The sequence below is a fragment of the Mixophyes fleayi genome, chromosome 7 (assembly GCF_038048845.1).
Source record: "Mixophyes fleayi isolate aMixFle1 chromosome 7, aMixFle1.hap1, whole genome shotgun sequence".
NCBI classification, from domain to species: domain Eukaryota; kingdom Metazoa; phylum Chordata; class Amphibia; order Anura; family Limnodynastidae; genus Mixophyes; species Mixophyes fleayi.
The window spans coordinates 129,443,317-129,462,163 of record NC_134408.1 but is presented as its reverse complement, the minus strand read 5'-3'; the positions used below and the strand labels follow the sequence as shown (position 1 = coordinate 129,462,163).

General features: G+C 39.8%; 1 long non-coding RNA gene across 2 annotated transcripts; it reads right to left on the bottom strand.

The window, feature by feature from the left end:
• Positions 1–9,374: 9,374 nt before the first annotated feature.
• Positions 9,375–18,136, bottom strand: LOC142097070 (uncharacterized). Of its 2 annotated transcripts, none has more exons than XR_012678111.1 (4): positions 17,771–18,136; positions 12,424–12,537; positions 10,080–10,200; positions 9,375–9,489 (listed from the first exon to the last, which is right to left on the bottom strand). It is a non-coding gene; the product is annotated as an uncharacterized LOC142097070 (long non-coding RNA). The 2 variants fall into 2 exon arrangements; XR_012678112.1 differs by lacking the exon at positions 17,771–18,136 and adding an exon at positions 15,689–15,746.
• Between the last annotated feature and the right edge of the window lie 711 nt (positions 18,137–18,847).

Here is an 18,847-nt window from a genome sequence, read left to right as displayed (position 1 = left end):
AAGGGTCTGATGATATCACAGTCATGGGACCAGAAACAGGTGAGAAATCTCTGTAATGTATAAGGTGATGACAAATGTCATATATACTGTACCTAGGTTGCTGTCACACATAAACAGTGGAGATAAATGCGCAAAACAGCCACTCCACAGTGCAAAATATGCTTCCCACTACTCAAAGTTATCAGAATTTTGCACCAACTCATAGCAGGTGTCATCCTATCCATTTAATGAGGTAAGACAATGCCAAATGCACAGTGCACTGGTTAAATAAATAGCTAATCATCAAAAATGGACAATGTGCCCCCTCCCCATGTCTTAAGTCAGCCCCTGCGCTAGACAGCATAACCCAGAGGGCCTGAGTCATTTAGGAGAGCAAAGCATAAAAAAAAGGAGTAACTTTGCACTTGGGAAAAAACATGTTGCATTGGAGGGGGAGATAAATGTAAAACGTGGGGACAGATTTATAGTGTACAAATAAAGGTATCAAGTTTTTATGTACTGCATGAAAGCAGCCAATATTTAACTTATGAGCAAAATAATAAACTAAGTTGAACCCCTTGTACTGTAACATGGTTTGTTCAGGACCAAAGTTACTTATTTCTTTGCTTTGCTTTTCTTAATGACTCAGGCCCAGAGACCACAAGCATTTGCCCCCCTTTCTATAGTGAAAATCAGGCCCCAGGCTGGTGAGCCCATTTCTGGTGTCTCCATGGTGGGGAAGGAAGGATTAATAACAGCCCCCTCATTCCTGGCTGCTACCACTGAAAAGCTTTGAAGATCTTCCATACCTCTACTTGGATCTAGGGTAATTAAATAGATCGGCGCTCCAGGAGTGGTATCTTTTACTTTGCTGAAGCCGCTCATGAGTGCGGGGAGAGGAGGCGTGCACAGTTATGTGAGCTGAGCCATCGAGGTGCACCAAGGTGTTGTGTAGTGTGGTGCAGGTACATTTTTTAATTAACCTCCACTGGGTGGTGTGGGTGACATACAAAAAATTATATATGTATATAGGTATTTACACACACACATACCTAAACACCCTGTGCCTGTACCACAAAACAAAGAGTATGCCTATTCCTGTATGCCATAATTGCCTACTCTCCCGGAATGTCCGGGAGACTCCCGAATTTCTTGGAGTCCTCCCGGACTCCCAGGAGAGCAGAGAAACCTCCTGGTTCCTGGCCCGTATGATTAGTGGGTTGGTAGGAGCGGGGCTTAGTGACGCGGTACAGGCATCATCACGCCCGCCCCCCACTATAATAGGCCAAACTGTGACACATTAGGGGGCGGGGCCAAGTGACATGTCCCGCTTGGCCACACACCAAAAAAATCACCAGCGAGATCTCCCCTCCCGGAAGGGAGATCTCAAAAGTTGGCGTGAATGCCGTATGCAAATTTGATACTTGCACCTCATTGCAGCTAGGAGACACAGAGCAGTGAAGGGAAGAGGTGTGTAAGGGCACACCAGGTAAAGTAAGGGTGTGTTTTTGTAATTGCTAACTGAGATATGCTTGCCATGAGCCGTATCACTCGCAGATGCCTGAGGGCTGGTAGAAGTACACACTAGCTAGACGCTTGTGATTGGCTGATTGCAGATTCATCTTTCTTCATTGTTCCTGTCTATTATGTATGAAATTTGTGGGAATATTAAGTATACCTGGCACCATATATTAAAGTCCAAATAACCGGGGCTTAACCTTTCGAACCCCCTTGCATGTAACTCGCTAATTTTCTGTCTCCGTGCATTGGGGCATGTGTATTCTGCTGTAATACCAGCATCTTCCTAAACACAGATATAGAACCAAATGCAATATGTTTATTGAAGCACCAGCGTTTCTGTGCACTAATGGACCGTTATCATGATAATTTGATAAAAAAAAGCAGTAGCTATTGAGGAAGCAGATGGGCAAGTTGACTTTGTCTTATTGAGATTGTATGTGCTTCGTATCATATCTATGTGAGTTGTCATTTAGCTTTACTGACTTTTATTATTGCCAATAAGCTTACGATCCTAGATGCCCACCCCGCTCTTTAGGATTTATAAGTAAGTATATTGCATCAGTTACTTTACATCTATTATTTCGCTCAGTAATTCACAGATTTTGATCTACATTATTATCTGAAAGTAGTTTCTAAATGGAGTGAATTTTACATTAACACTGTTCCCACTAAGCTGAGTGATTTGAAAATTATAGTGTTAAAAGCTAAATTTGATTGGCAACAATCCCCTCTGTTTTGCCCTTCAGGATTATTCATTGGACTAAATGCCAGCTCCCACCTTTAACACCCAAAGCATCATTTTTAGTCAACAACGTCCACCCCAAGGAGCAGTTTGTGAAAATTCACCCCCTCCGGTGCTTCTTGCCCCCGCACTGATAGCTGTGAGCACGGGAGGTTCAGACAATATTGTGTCATTTTATAATACAGGCACTGATCGGGCAAAGCCTAACTCTGGACAATCATTGTATAGGTTAGAGCAGAGCTGCCGCACTCCACTGAAACAACCTCCCTCGCTCTATCTAACTGTCCCTTAACCTGTGCACCTTCAAACAGGCACTTAAAACTCATCTGTTCCTCAAAGCCTACCAGCCATCCTCCTAACCTTCTCCATGCTTGTTCTCACTTCTCTCCTCCCCTGTCCCTGTACGTGCTCCGCACTCCTCTTGCGCCTGCTCCCCTCCACTGACTCCCCCGTGTGCCTGTCTGTTTGCCCTTCCCTTAGTATTTAAGATCTCACAAGCAGGGCCCTCTTCCCTCCTGTCTCTATACTCTATACTTACTACTTCTGCTCCAGCTACACTGATTCTGGTCTTGCTTGGAGCCTTTGGAGTCTTAGTAGGTTCGTATGCCCCACCTGAAGACCGGGGCGGTGTAAAACTGCCGACTGGTTGTGTGAGAAGCTGCAATCACAGACATTGTAACTTCTGATTGGTCCTGGCACTCACACCTCCCGTCAGCAGCCAGTTGAAGCAGTAAATGGATTAGGTTTGCTGGATTATGTGTTATTGAATTTTTCATATTTTAATTAATTAATTAAAAAACTGTTTAAAGGAGCCCGGAACCACATCATTTAGTGGTGACTCTAAACTTAGGGCTATTTTCTGTATTTCCATTGGCTCCTAAAATGAAATTGCTGATAGTGTCCATATTCTGTTGTCCCTCCTATTCTATGTGAGTAAAGAGGCAGACATGGTAAATCACCATGAACCACTAACAAGGAGGGGGGTTTCCTAGTGTCAGAAACCCCCCTCCAAGCCTGGGGTACTGTATGATTGAGGTGGCTGGACCCTGACGCCGCTTCACACGTCTCTGCTTGAAAAGGGAGAGTTGCGTGCACCTAACAGTAGTGCATGCAGCATTGCCCATGTATATTATGGGGATAGGAAGAGTTGGAGAGCACCACGCTATTATAGCCACGCCCCCCCATGCTTGCTTGTCACGCCTACTGGCGGCATGTGGTGGAAACCCCCCCTCTACAAATCCTGCGCTCGACCCTGCTGCGCAGCCACTTTTTATTTATTTATTTAGGAGTCATCCCATGGATGTGAGGTTTATTTCTATTTATGTAGGCTCGTGAATGTGGTTGGTGCAGGAGACAAAACAGTTCATGCGTACAGATGAGGAGGGAAGTAGTGAAGGGGATATAATAATAGGAGAGGGAAGGATAGGACAATGGAGAAAGAAGAGGAGTTTGAGGAGAAGTGTGGTGAAAGTTAATAGGACAGAGAGTGTGAATTGAATAGGTGCATGATGGATAAATGTGAGAGATGTGAATGAATATAACCCTAACCCCATGCATGCTGGTCATACCCACTGGTGGTGTGGTGTGGAAACCCCCCTCTACAAATCCTGTGTTTTCCCCTGCCCCCCCTCATGACATTGCCCCATGTCACATGCAGCCTGTGCCAGTGGCGGATCCAGGAGGGGGGGTTCGGGGCGATTGCCCCCCCTAGCAGACACTTGCTGCAGACGGCTGCACAGTATGTGCAGATCCGTCCAGCCGTGACAGGCAGGGACAGTGTGCTGCCCGGCTGCTCTGACTGTCCCTGCCTGTCACGGCTAGACGGACCTGAACATAGTGTGCAGCCATCGGCAGCCTAAGATGTTAGAAAGGGGCGGGGCCTAAACCCCCACCCCCCCCTCAAATCGCCCCGGGTACAGCATTTTTCTAGATCCGCCCCTGGCCTGTGCTCACTTACATAGTGGGGACAGTTGCCAGCATTGTGTCGCGCAGACATTGTGCCGCGCACATTGCTGGCAAATCTCCGCTGCGAACTGTCTCTCGTTGTGGAGACACATTGCGGCTAACTGAATTCCCCCCCACTGATTGTAGCTGCCAGCCCCACAAGATCAGCACACTCGTTAGATTAACTCCCACTCTACACCTTGCATGAGCATTCTGATTAATAAATAATAATAGAGAAGATACACACAGAGGAGCAGGAGATGAAGATTGAATACTATAATGTGGTCAGACGCTAGTGAAACACAACTTAAAATGTCAAGAAGAGATTGAAACCAGCTGGATATGTTATATTCCAAGTGGGACAGATGATGGCATACTGTAGGTTTGGTTATGTTTGCGCTAGCAAATTCCTCTAAAAACACTAGAAAAACAATTTTCAAAATCCATTAGAGAACAGCGGTCCAATTAAAATGTTGAAACATGGATCCCGTTTCCTTACAAATTGTAAATATCGTACACCTTTATCAACAAGATAGATCTTTGTTTGTTTCATTGTCAATTAACATGTCCACTCCTTGGCTTGTAATAAAATAGTGAAACTAATAAATGGAAATGAAGTTTGTGGGCTGAGTACTCCATATAGATGAAGGCACCAGATTACTTATTATCTAGGCAATAATAGTACAGTTTATATGCATTAACGACCGGACACCAAGGAATCCTTGTAGTGCTAGGAAGATAGACCAGCAAGCAATACATTTGATAATAAGTAATGCACCTACTTTAGTGCAGGCACTTGGGTTCAGCTCTCCCAGGTGATTGAAAGCACTCATCTTGCTAATGATGTATAATGCACACATTATCTTTGGTTGTTAATACAGTACAATCGCACTCCGTGCTTTTTTCTCTCTTAATTTCCTCCTAAGTGTGTCTGTACAACTTGGCCCCATTCTTTAGGTCCATTCAGCATATATCATCCCCTATTGTCTTCTTTAATGTTTAAATGAACATTTTTACACTAAAATGTTCTACAATGCCACAGCTAAGAGCTTGGAGGGGAAATATACAATTATCAGTGTTATTTTTTTTATGACGTGTTTTCAGTCTATCACTGTATTATATCAAAACAAATAAAATAGTTATAATACAAAGGCAATTTTCAGCCATATTTACATATTATGATTGCAAAAACTAAGCGCACATGCATAAACTTTATTTTTTGAATATGCGTATTGTAAATCGTGCACATAAGTTATACTGGGTAGATATTCCTAGGTTGTGGTTAATGCACATCTGACAATGCAATGTAATGTAAAACACTTTTTTTTATCCTTCTAATAGTGGGATTTGGGCACTTCCTATTCCAGATTGAAAAAAATATACATATAGCTTTAAATCATCATCATCATTATCAGCTATTTATATAGCGCCACTAATTCGGCAGCGCTGTACAGAGAACTCACTCATATCAGTCCCTGCCCCATTGGAGCTTAAGCTAGGTACACACTACACGGTTTTCGTCCAATAATCGGCTCAATCAGTTGACAGACGACCGCTCGTTCAAAAGTCGGGTCAGTGTGTGTAGTGACACGATGGTCGAAAGTCTGCCCAAATGGACGATTGTCGCCTCATTTGGTTGGTCGTACCGTTTAATATTTTCGTTTCAATCTAGTTTCCATTGTGTAGTGTGTATAAACTTCTGACCGATGTGTACAAAATTGCAATCATTGCTCACGACAACATGGCTGTAAAAAGTCGCTAAAGGGAAGTCCACTCTTCCCTTTATCGTCTAAAACAAGGCTAGTGTGTATGCAGTCCATGGACCGAGCGATCGGACCATCGATCGCATGTAAAATCGATCGGCATAAGAAGTTGGTGGAAATTTCTGTAGTGTGTACCAGCTTTACAGTCTAAATTCCTTAACATATACACATACACTAAGGTCAATTTGGGAGCAGCCAATAAACCTAAAAGTATGTTTTTGGAGTGTGGGAGGAAGCCGGAGGAAACCCACGCAAACACGGGGAGAACATACAAACTCCACACAGATAAGGCCATGGTCAGGAATCGAACTGATGACCCCAGTGCTGAGAGGCAGAAGTGCTAACCACTAAGCCACTGTGCTGCCCAATAAATATGCATGATAAGCCATTCACGCATACCTATAACACCTTTTTGATACACGTGTGAAGAAGTGGTAGATGAGAATTACAGGCGGCACAAGATTTATCTGGACAAACAGCATAATGCATTATATATAAATAAAAAGTATGCCTCGGATCACTCTGTAGTATAACTATGTGAACGCAGTCAGACATGGGAGACACAGTCACTGAACGGAGAGACAAGTGGGTGATCATGTTGCTTGTCCAAGTGAACCTTGCTCCATCTGTACCTTATAAAAGCAATTTTGTTATCAGGAAATATGCAGTTAATTTAGCAATATATTGAATAATTAAGGGAAATAGACTTAAAAGATGTAAATTACAATGCACTCTTAAAGGTTTGCAATTTCGAAAATGTTATCTTCTCAATTGTGCATGATCATGTATGTATGGCTATGTATGATCATGTCAAAAAGAAAGTACACCCGCTTCAGATCTGTGGTTAGGGCATATATATGGTTATCAGGACATATATAACAAGCATCATTAGTCATTTAGGTGTAATATTTTATAAATGTAAACTCATGGCAAACCCCTAGATTTTTACTTTGCTATTATTTATTCAACGCGAAATAAGCTTTGTATGAAAAGCAAACACACTCTTACTACTTCCACGTTACTAAAGCAGATTATTCGAGCCAGGTGCTACTAATCAAGTGAACCTCACTATTTGGTAATCAGGGAGTACCAGCTCTATATAACAGCAGAAGCTTTGGTAGTTCAGTTTGGAGCATTCTGGTTTGAGCTATCACCATACCAAGGAGAAAATATATCTTAAATAATCTCAGAGAATGATTATAATGCCAATGTAGTGAACTGAGAGGAATTACAGTTATAAGGATAAGGAGCCGTTCACAGCTTGTGGTCTTACAGAAGGATGATGACTTGATGAATCTTATATAGACAAATATAATCCAGTTTTCAAAATGCAACTTAAAATCAATAACAGTAGTGATCAACCACGTATTCCTCAATAGCATGATGAAGGAAAGCCCATATGTCAAATAAAGCATTCTGTGACACAGAGGGGTTGAGGAAATGAGTATAAGCTCAGCGAATACACTGGACCTAGGCCTGTTTGGTATCAATAAATTAGCAAATTCATAGTGGATCTATTAATAATAAAACTGTGTGACACTTCACAGGAAAATTGGGTCACATAGTAGAATTGGGTAGTCAATCAGGCAAATGGTGATTGCAAACAGTGTCACAGACCACAACCCCTGGAGGTTGGGTAAGATGTAAAGGTGTCTTTAAAAAGCTGAGACCAGTTACAAGAAATTGTCAGTCTTTTGGAAAATCAATCAAACTGTCCATCTTCAAGCCAATTTCCCTTGGCACAGAATATACCACTTATCTGTAAGTTATACTCTGAATTTAATTCCTTTATTTTAAACCTATTTTGTTATGTATGTCATGTCATCTTAGTTGCTTATATAACCTGTAAGTATTGTACTTTTTGTATATTAAATCTAAAAATTTAATAGTGATGTTCTTATTACTCTAAATAAATTCACTGCCTGTTTAGAAGAGAGAGATTGCTTGGCTGGGTTAACATTTTAGATACTAGTGTGTGCAGGGTTAACTGTTTAGCTACCAGAGCAGAGAGTGTGCACAATTGGGTGATTAAGTCATAGGTTTGCTGGTGACAGTTGTGGAGAACTGTGGAAGCAGGTGTCTGTGTTGGGAAAGGAACCAGCTAAATCTGTAGCCTGATAGATAGGTGAGAGTAAGATTTAGGCCAAAATCCTGTGTGTTCCCTTACAATAAGCTTCCAAGTCACGAGTGCGGTTTGTGCCAGATAAAGGGGGTCAGGAGAGGTTTCCTGACAAATTAGAGGTAATATATTATTTAACTCTGTGAATATATGATAAGATATTAAATCAGGAACGGGCTAGAGATGGCTTTTCGTGACAGCCATCTCAAACAAACATTTTGAATCCATAATTTTACAGCGATAAAGATTATGTACAAATGGAGAACATAAAAGACAGTTGCCACTCTTCACAGGTGTCGCCATCCCAGCTAATTCAACCAAACATCAGAATGTATGCTCAAAGAAATCTCACAGACCCTAAAACCCACATCCATGGATCTAAAGGTCAACATAGTCATCATAGTAAATTTCAACATAGAAAATGTTAAAATTCATGACTCTACCATGAGAAATGACTGTCACGTATGGTTTTCATGGAGAAAGAGCCAGGAGAAAGCCCCTTCTCTCCAAAACAAAAATATTGCTGTACAGCAAGTTTGAAAAGTTAAATCTCAATGAAAACCAAGACTTCTGGAACATTGTCTTCTAGACAGATGAGACAAAAGTGGAGTAATTTGGTCTTAATGAACAACACCATGTTTGCCAAAACCAAGCACTGAGCATCACCATAAGAACCTCATATCAACCATCAAGCCTTGCGGTGGTGATTTGGGGTTGTTTTGCAACCACAGGACCTGAAAACCTCACAGTAATCAAGTCCACCATTAACTCCTTTTTATACCAGAGTATTCAAGAGGAAGATGTGAGACTGTCTGACAACTGAAGCTAGGCCAAAATTGGATCATGCAACAAGATAATGATTCTAAGCACACCAACACATCTACAACGGAATGGCCAGAATGGTCAAGTTCAGGCTCATCCTCATTGAGGATGAGAGCAGTACGTAAACAAATTTCTGAAACATCAATGAACTTAAGCAGGAGTGGGCCAAAATTCCTCAAATAGTATGTGAGAGACTGATAAATTCATACAAAAAATGTTTACTTCAATTTATTTCAGCTGAAATTGGTTTAATTGATACCTTAGTGTTTATGACTTGTGTACTGTGACTGTACTGTAAATATCTAACCAATAATCACACCGCTTATTTTTATAATTTATTCAGTTCACTATGTTAAAGTAATATAATATATGTGCAATGAAATCAGATTTAATTGACAACTTGTTTTAATTATAGTTCTACATAACAATTGGCCATGCTCCATTGTTTGTCCGAGGGAGAAACTGATGACACCCATCTGCCATGCTCCATTGTTTGTCCGAGGGAGAAACTGATGACATCCATCCGACAATGGATGCCGTCAAGGTACGCGCCCTGGCATGTTCTCTCTGTACCTGGAGTCAATACTCACGTGCAACACCTGAGGAGGAGAAAAACACGTTAGATATATATAATTTAAATCCTAAACGTCGCTTAAATACAGAGTTCTTTCATCACAATTTAAAAATTCAGTCGTTTTTTTATTTTTTTATTTTAGTTTAGAGAATATCTTAATGTTTGAATTATATTAATTTATGTTTACATTGCTAATTAACATGAAAAGGCACCAATTACACATTTGGAGAAAAATCCCCCAGCTTCTGTAGTTGACTAATTACACATTTGTCTACCTGTCTTGTGTCACCAGCATACCAGTCTGTGACCATATTGTAATAGACTTGTGTCCGCCAAACTATATTCAGCCATATGAATTTGGGGACATATGGCTGTCATGAACAGTCCACTTCAGGTACGGGTTGATGAAGAACCTGTCAGGATCTGCCTGCAAGCTTATGCATTACATGCTGCTTTGCCTGGCAGCTCCTGCCTTTTGTCCTTATTATTGTATTGCAGCAGTACCTCTTATTACCAGAGGTGCTGCTATTGTGCCTTTCTTGTTTGCATTAGGGGTTAACTTGTTCACTAATTATCCCATGCACCTGGGTGTGTTCTCATTTCCCCTATGTATACCTGTCTCCCCCAGCATTCATTGCTAGTTATTGATGTTACACTCTGTGGTGACTTCCTCCTGCTGTGCTCCTGGGTTTATGCTGCTTGAGATCTCTACTTACACTCTGGTGACCTGTTTCATCTGTGAGTCCAAAAAAGAAGAGAGCAAGAGAAAATATGTATAGAGGGGCACTCAATGGGTTTAAATTGTTGAATATAGACAATCAAATTGAGAAAGATTCATATGTATATAAAAAACATAGCTTTATTGGTATTCATTAAAATACTAGAATTCCCCATATAGTGCGGTCTACAATTTTCTAGCTCTGTTTCATCTGTGAACCTGGTATTTACCTCTGCATTTCCCTGTACTTGCTGCCTGCAATCTTTTTACACCTCCTGTTTACCTGCAACTGCTGTATACCTGGTAATTACTGCAAGCTCATTATTACATCATCTGTTCAGACTCTTCAGCAATAAACTTGAATGTTTTTTCACCTTATTCATGGCTCCTTAGCTGTATTCCTGCATTGATTCGTGACAGAACCATTCTCGATGGGCAGCAGAGTGCATGCTCCTATCATTAGATGCAATTCATAGCCACAATGGAGTCCTAGTAACTTGGATTTGTCCAAACCTTGGCTATAGTTATACCCTTAAACACACCACTAAACCCCACATATTACACTGTGCCCCCTGGTATCTAACAAATACTTGTATACTAATACACCCCACATATTAGATTCAGTCCATTCATACACCCTACACTAACACCCCTCAACATAGCGCTAAGCACACTAAACTCAACCACTCTGCACCAGTATCGATACAGTTATGTCAGACCGAAACGTATAAAACAACATGTCCCATGTGATTATATCATTACCAGGAGTAACTGTGTACTATGTACTTATGATTTATTTCCTCTTTGGATTTCAGTAGTAACGTGATTCATTATTTGCAATTGACTGTTGCCTTTTTGCCTTTGTTGCCTTTTTGCAACTTAATTAATGTTTCTTGCTGTGTAGGATATGTGCTGATCCAGATAAACCTACTTTCTTTTCTCTTTTTCGAAGAGAGTTTGGGAGTTACCTGTATATAGCAAACCACCCGGGTTTGAGAAGTTGTATGGTTGTGTTTTGGTGTGTAATTGGTGTGGTTGGGAATAAGGAAGTAAATGAAGGGTGTATCAATTGTCCTTGTAGGGATGTATCAAGTCTGAGTCTGTTTCTTCCACGTCCTATGTATATGTGTATATGACAGATGTATCGGTTATCTTTGTAGAGATGTAACTATTCGCCTTGTAGCTTATATCTCTAGTCCTTCTGGGTCTCTGGGTAGAGAATTTAGTGCATCTTGGCCTGCACATGAGACAAGAGGGAGGAGGGGGAGGAAGGCTACCAGCAAGACACCGGTCCCGGGAGACTGTCACTCCACTTTTGGAGAATACCTGTCACAATTCACGGCAGGAAGTAGTATTCCAGAGTCGGTCTGATTAGAGGCAGCTCTGCACCGAATGCACGGAATCTAACAAAGCCTGTTGTCTTCACCAGGAGCCTTCACAGGAAGGTATGGGTTTAGCGTAGAGATGCTCACTGACCCTCCTGTTTGGTTTTGCCAAAACCACCCTTGCGTGTTTTGGTTTTGGTTTTGTTTGGTTTTGCTTTTTTTTTTCAGAATTCCATTTTTTTGTGCTAAAATAATATAATTTAGGTATTATTTTGTACCTACATTATTATTAACCTCACTAACACTAATTTCCAGTAATTTCCATTCAATTTTGACCATCTCACAGGTCACAATATGCTTTTAATACACTTTCAGCCAAACAGTGCAGTGATCTGTCTGGATGGTAAGCGACAGAGCAATGACTCAAACACAAGGCAGTTCCTACCACATCTGGCAAACATTGTAACGAGCGCTTCACGTGTTTCTTGGATAAGTGAGGTAATTCTACAGCTAATATCTGGCAACGAGTGCTCCACCTGTTTCTTGGATAAGTGAGGTAATTCTACAGCAAATAAATGTCAACGAGTGCTGAACACCCCGGGATGTGTGCTGTTATCAGACACATACCAATCCAGGGTGCCAGACAACGCAGTAAAAAGAGCTATAGAAATTCATAGCAAAAAGGATGTTTGGTGTCTAGCTGTATATGACACCCTACACTTATAGTGTAATATAACAAAAAATAGCCTGCAAAGACTGTACGATAAATAAAAATGTCCAAAGCAGCTTTTCTGTTTGGGTCTAGATTACACCCACACCTTATTTGAGCAAATTAAGAAAAATACAGTTTAATCCCTGGTAGGCTCTCCTTATTTCTAAAGCTAATGAATTTCAACAATAATACTGTCGCCTTTACCAGTGACGTCATTCCTGTGCGCCGGACACATGGTCTGTCTAATTTCTTGCAGGTCAGCTTTTCCAATAGTCGTTCCGCTGAGGATGACGAAAAAATTCGAGTTTCGGGATGACGCTGTAGGGGTAAGTAGTGTTGTCTTTAGCACTATTGTCATTTAGTATCCAACCCAAAACCATGTTACATTTCAAGGGGTGCAAATTAGTTTTCTATTTTGCATATAAGTTAATTACTGTCTGCTGTTTCATGTAGCACACAAACATCAACTTTAAATTTCAGCATAACAATAAGCTATCAAGTATTTGTGTGCTACATGAATAAACAGCCATTATTTAATTTAGTGCAAAATAAAATAATTAATTTGCACCCCATGCACTGCAAAAAGATTCTGCCTAGAAAACATAAGAAAACTTACTCAATTTCTTGATTAACTTCCTTAATGAATCAGGCCTTATGTAATTATCTTTATTGGCTATGAAAATATCTTATAATAATCTATGTAACAATCAAAATTTGCTATGTAAGAATTAATGAATTATATCTCACAATCGGTGTTGACTATATAAGTATCTATATAGGCTTTTTTAACAATCTATATAGATTTTCAAACTATATATGCTACATAGCTATGTAACAATCTTTCAAGGCTATGTAATATTCTATATACACTATGGAACAGTGCTTATATGCAATATAACAATATATATAGTCTATGAAGCAATCTATAATGACTTTGTCATAATTTAAAACGGCTTTATAACAATCTATATAGGCTATGTAACTATCTAAATCGGATATGTAACCGTAAATGATTTCTAACAAACAATATAGGCTATGTTGCAATCGATTTTGGCAATTTAAAAATCTATCAAGGCTATATTACAATCTGTGATGGTACCGGGCTTAATGTATCGTAATGTGCCGCAGAGCTGACCCCCACCGATTCTTGTTCAAGTTCAAAATCACTCAGGTAAATAACTGAAATAACAATATTTAAGTTTATTTAACAAAAATATTAACACAAATCAGTAATAATAAAATTGAAATCATAAACTACAAAAAGTCACACAACAGTCTGGCACAGCCAACATACAGGGCATAATGAATACATCTCATGCTTCTCTTGTTTGAAGAGGGTTTAGGACTTACGAGTATATAGCAAACCACCTGGGTTTGAGAAGTTGAACGATTGTACTTCGGTTTGTGACTGGTCTGGTTTAGAGTATGGAAGTAAATGATGGGTGTATCAATTGTCCTTGTAGGGATGTATCAATTCTCCTTGTAGTTTGAGTCTGTTTCTTCCACGCCCTATGTATATGACAGTTGTGTCAGTTATCCTTGAAGGGATGTAACTATTCTCCTTGTAGTTTATATCTCTAGTCCTTGTGGGTCTCTGAGTAGTGAATTTGCTGCTTTTTGACCTGTGCATGACACAATATGGGGGAGGGGGGTAGACTACCAGCAAGGCACCGGTCCCTGGGAGAATGTCACTCCACTTTTGGAGGATGCTCAAATCCCAAAGACCTGAAGAGGGATCAAGGTGAAAACAATACTCCAGGAACCCACTGTCCATCACTGTCAACTGCAGAGCCCGCAATCTGAATGCTCTTCTAACACTCTTTTAAGACTAGGTAACGTTCTAGAAACACTATGTAGCTATGTACATTGAATATGTAGCAATCTATAAAGGCTTTGTTGCAATCGATATAGGCTATGTAACTACCACGATGGGCTATAAAACTATCAATATTGGCTATGTAATAATCTATAAAAGCTCAGCAATTTATAAATACTTTGGGCCTGATTCATTAAGGAAATTAAGGAAAAAATTGAGTAGGCAATGTCCTGGACAAAACCATGCGGTGGTAGTCGCTTTTCTGACTGGCACCACACACCGACACCACTTGCCCCTACAGCATCATCACGAAACTCGCATTCCCGACATCCTCAGCGGGACGACTGTTGGAAAAGTTGACCTGCAAAAATTTCGCCAGACCGAGTGTTCGGCGCACAGGAATGACGTCACTGGTAAAAGCAACAGTATTATTAGGGCTGTTAAACGGCCAATCTCCTTTAACAAAGAGGATTGCCCTTTACCAAAGGGACAATCCCCTTTAACAGCACTAATAATACTGTAGTTTTTACCAGTGACGTCATTCCTGTGCGCCGGACACTTGGTCTGTCTAATTTCTTGCAGGTCAGCTTTCCAATAGTCGTTCCACTGAGGATGTCGGGAATGCGAGTTTCTTGATGACGCTGTAGGGTTAAGTAGTGTTGTCTTTAGCACTATTGTTATTTAGTATCCAACCCAAAACCATGTTACATTTCAAGGGGTGCAAATTAGTTTTCTATTTTGCATATAAGTTAATTACTGTCTGCTGTTTCATGTAGCACACAAACATCAACTTTAAATTTCAGTGTACCAATAAGCTATGAAGTTTTTGTGTGCTACATGAATAAACAGCCATTACTTAACTTAGTACAAAATGAAAAAAATAATTTGCACCCCTTTGCACTGCAAAAAGATTCTGCCTAGAAAACTTAAGAAGACTTACTCAATTTCTTGATTAACTTCCTTAATGAATCAGGCCTTATGTAATTATCTATATTGGCTATGAAAATATCTTATAATAATCTATGTAACAATCAAACTTTGCTATGTAAGAATTAATGAATTATATCTCACAATCGGTGTTAAGTATATAAGTAGCTATATAGGCTTTTTTAACAATCTATATAGATTTTCAAACTATATATGCTACATAGCTATGTAACAATCTTTCAAGGCTATGTAATGTTCTATATACGCTAGGGAACAATTTTTATAGGCACTATAACAATATATATAGTCTAAGAAGCAATCTATAATGGCTTTGTCATAATTTAAAACGGCTTCATAACAATCTATGTAGGCTATGTAACCATAAATGATATGTAACAAACAATATAGGCTATGTTGCAATCGATTTTGGCAATTTAAAAATCTATCAAGGCTATTTTACACTCTGTGATGATACCGGGCTTAATGTATCGCAATGTGCCGCAGAGATGACCCCCACCGATTCTTGTTCAAGGTCAAAATCACTCAGGCAAATAACTGAAATAACAACATTTAAGTTTATTTAACAAAAATATTAACACAAATTAGTAAAAATAAAATTTAAATCATAAACTACAAAAAGTCACACAACAGTCTGGCACAGCCAACATACAGGGCATAATGAATACATCTCATGCTTCTCTTATTTAAAGAGGGTTTAGGACTTACGAGTATATAGCAAACAACTTGGGTTAGAGAAGTTGGACAGTTTTCTTTCGGTTTGTGAGTAAGGAAGTAAATGATGGGTGTATCAATTGTCCTTGTAGGGATGTATCAATTCTCCTTGTAGTTTGAGTCTGTTTCTTCCAGGTCCTATGTATATGACAGTTGTATCAGTTATCCTTGAAGGGATGTAACTATTCTCCTTGTAGTTTATATCTCTAGTCCTTGTGGGTCTCTGAGTAGTGAATTTGCTGCTTTTTGACCTGTGCATGACACAAGATGGGGGAGGGGGGTAGACTACCAGCAAGGCACCGGTCCCTGGGAGATTGTCACTCCACTTTTGGAGGATGCTCAAATCCCAAAGACCTGAAGAGGGATCAAGGTGAAAACAATACTCCAGGGACCCACTGTCCGTCGCTGTCAACTGCAGAGACCGCAATCTGAATGCTTTTCTAACAGTCTTTTAAGACTAGGTAACGTTCTAGAAACACTATGTAGCTATGTACATTGAATATGTAGCAATCTATAAAGGCTTTGTAGCAATTGATATAGGCTATGTAACTACCACGATAGGCTATAAAACTATCAATATTGGCTATGTAATAATCTATAAAGGCTTGGCAATCTATAAATACTTTGGGCCTGATTCATTAAGGAAATGAAGTAAAAAATTCAGTAAGCAGTGTCCTGGACAAAACCATGCCGTGGTAGTCGCTATTCCGACTACCACCACACCGACACCACTTGCACCTACAGCATCATCACGAAACTCGCATTCCCGACATCCTCAGCGAGACGACTGTTGGAAAAGTTGAGCTACAAAAAATTAGCCAGACCGAGTGTTCGGCGCACAGGAATGACGTCACTGGTAAAAGCAACAGTATTATTAGTGCTGTTAAACGGGCAATCTCCTTTAACAGCACTACTAATACTGTCGCTTTTACCAGTGACGTCATTCCTGTGCGCCGGGCACTTGGTCTGTCTAATTTCTTGCAGGTCAGCTTTTCCAGTAGTCGTTCCGCTGAGGATGTCAGGAATGCGAGTTTCTTGATGACGCTGTAGGGGTAAGTAGTGTTGTCTTTAGCACTATTGTCATTTAGTATCCAACCCAAAACCATGTTACATTTCAAGGGGTGCAAATTAGTTTTCTATTTTGCATATAAGTTAATTACTGTTTGCTGTTTCATGTAGCACACAAACAACAACTTTAAATTTCAGCATAACAATAAGCTATCAAGTATTTGTGTGCTACATGAATAAACAGCCATTACTTAACTTAGTACAAAATGAAAAAAATAATTTGCACCCCTTGCACTGCAAAATGCTTTTGCCTAGAAAACTTAAGAAAATTTACTCAATTTCTTGCTTAACTTCCTTAATGAATCAGGCCTTATGTAATTATCTATATTGGCTATGAAAATATCTTATAATAATCTATGTAACAATCAAAATTGGCTATGTAAGAATTAATGAATTATATCTCACAATCGGTGTTAACTATATAAGTATCTATATAGGCTTTTTTAACAATCTATATAGATTTTCAAACTATATATGCTACATATCTATGTAACAATCTTTCAAGGCTATGTAATGTTCTATATACGCTAGGGAACAATTTTTATAGGCACTATAACAATATATATAGTCTATGAAGCAATCTATAATGGCTTTGTCATAATTTAAAACGGCTTTGTAACAATCTATATAGGCTATGTAACTATCTAAATCGGCTATGTAACCATAAATGATTTGTAACAATTAATATAGGCTATGTTGCAATCGATTTTGGCAATTTAAAAATCTATCAATGCTATTTTACACTCTGTGATGATACTGGGCTTAATGTATCGCAATGTGCCGCAGAGATGACCCCCACCGATTCCTGTTCAAGGTCAAAATCACTCAGGCAAATAACTGAAATAACAACATTTAAGTTTATTTAACAAAAATATTAACACAAATCAGTAATAATAAAATTTAAATCATAAACTACAAAAAGTCACACAACAGTCTGGCACAGCCAACATACAGGGCATAATGAATACATCTCATGCTTCTCTTATTTAAAAAGGGGTTTGAACTTACGAGTATATAGCAAACCACCTGGGTTTGAGAAGTTGAACGATATTCTTTCGGTTTGTGACTGGTCTGGTTTAGAGTATGGAAGTAAATGATGGGTGTATCAAGTGTCCTTGTAGGGATGTATCAATTCTCCTTGTAGTTTGAGTCTGTTTCTTCCACGTCCTATGTATATGACAGTTGTATCAGTTATCCTTGAAGGGATGTAACTATTCTCCTTGTAGTTTATATCTCTAGTCTTTGTGGGTCTCTGAGTAGTGAATTTGCTGCTTCTTGACCTGTGCATGACACAAGAGGGGGGGGGAGTAGACTACCAGCAAAGCACCGGTCCCTGGGAGACTGTCACTCCACTTTTGGAGGATGCTCAAATCCCGAAGACCTGAAGAGGGATCAAGGTGAAAACAATACTCCAGGGACGCACTGTCCGTCGCTGTCAACGGCAGAGACCGCAATCTGAATGCTTTTCTAACACTCTATTCAGACTAGGTAACATTCTAGAAACACTATGTAACTATGTACATTGAATATGTAGCAATCTATAAAGGCTTTGTAGCAATCGATATAGGTTATGTAACTACCAGGATAGGCTATAAAACTATCAATATTGGCTATGTAATAATCTATAAATGCTAGGCAATCGATAAATACTTTGGGCCTGATTCATTAAGGAAATTAAGGAAAAAATTAAATAAGCAGTGTCCTGGACAAAACCATGCGGTGGTAGTCGCTTTTCCAACTACCACCACACGGACACCACTTGCCCCTACAGCATCCTCACGAAACTCGCATTCCCGACATCCTCAGCGAGACGACTGTTGGAAAAGTTGAGCTACAAAAAATTAGCCAGACCGAGTGTTCGGCGCACAGGAATGACGTCACTGGTAAAAGCAACAGTATTATTAGTGCTGTTAAATGGGCAATCTCCTTTAACAGCACTACTAATACTGTCGCTTTTACCAGTGACGTCATTCCTGTGCGCCGGACACTTGGTCTGTCTAATTTCTTGCAGGTCATCTTTTCCAATAGCCGATCCGCTGAGGATGTCAGGAATGCGAGTTTCTTGATGACGCTGTAGGGTTAAGT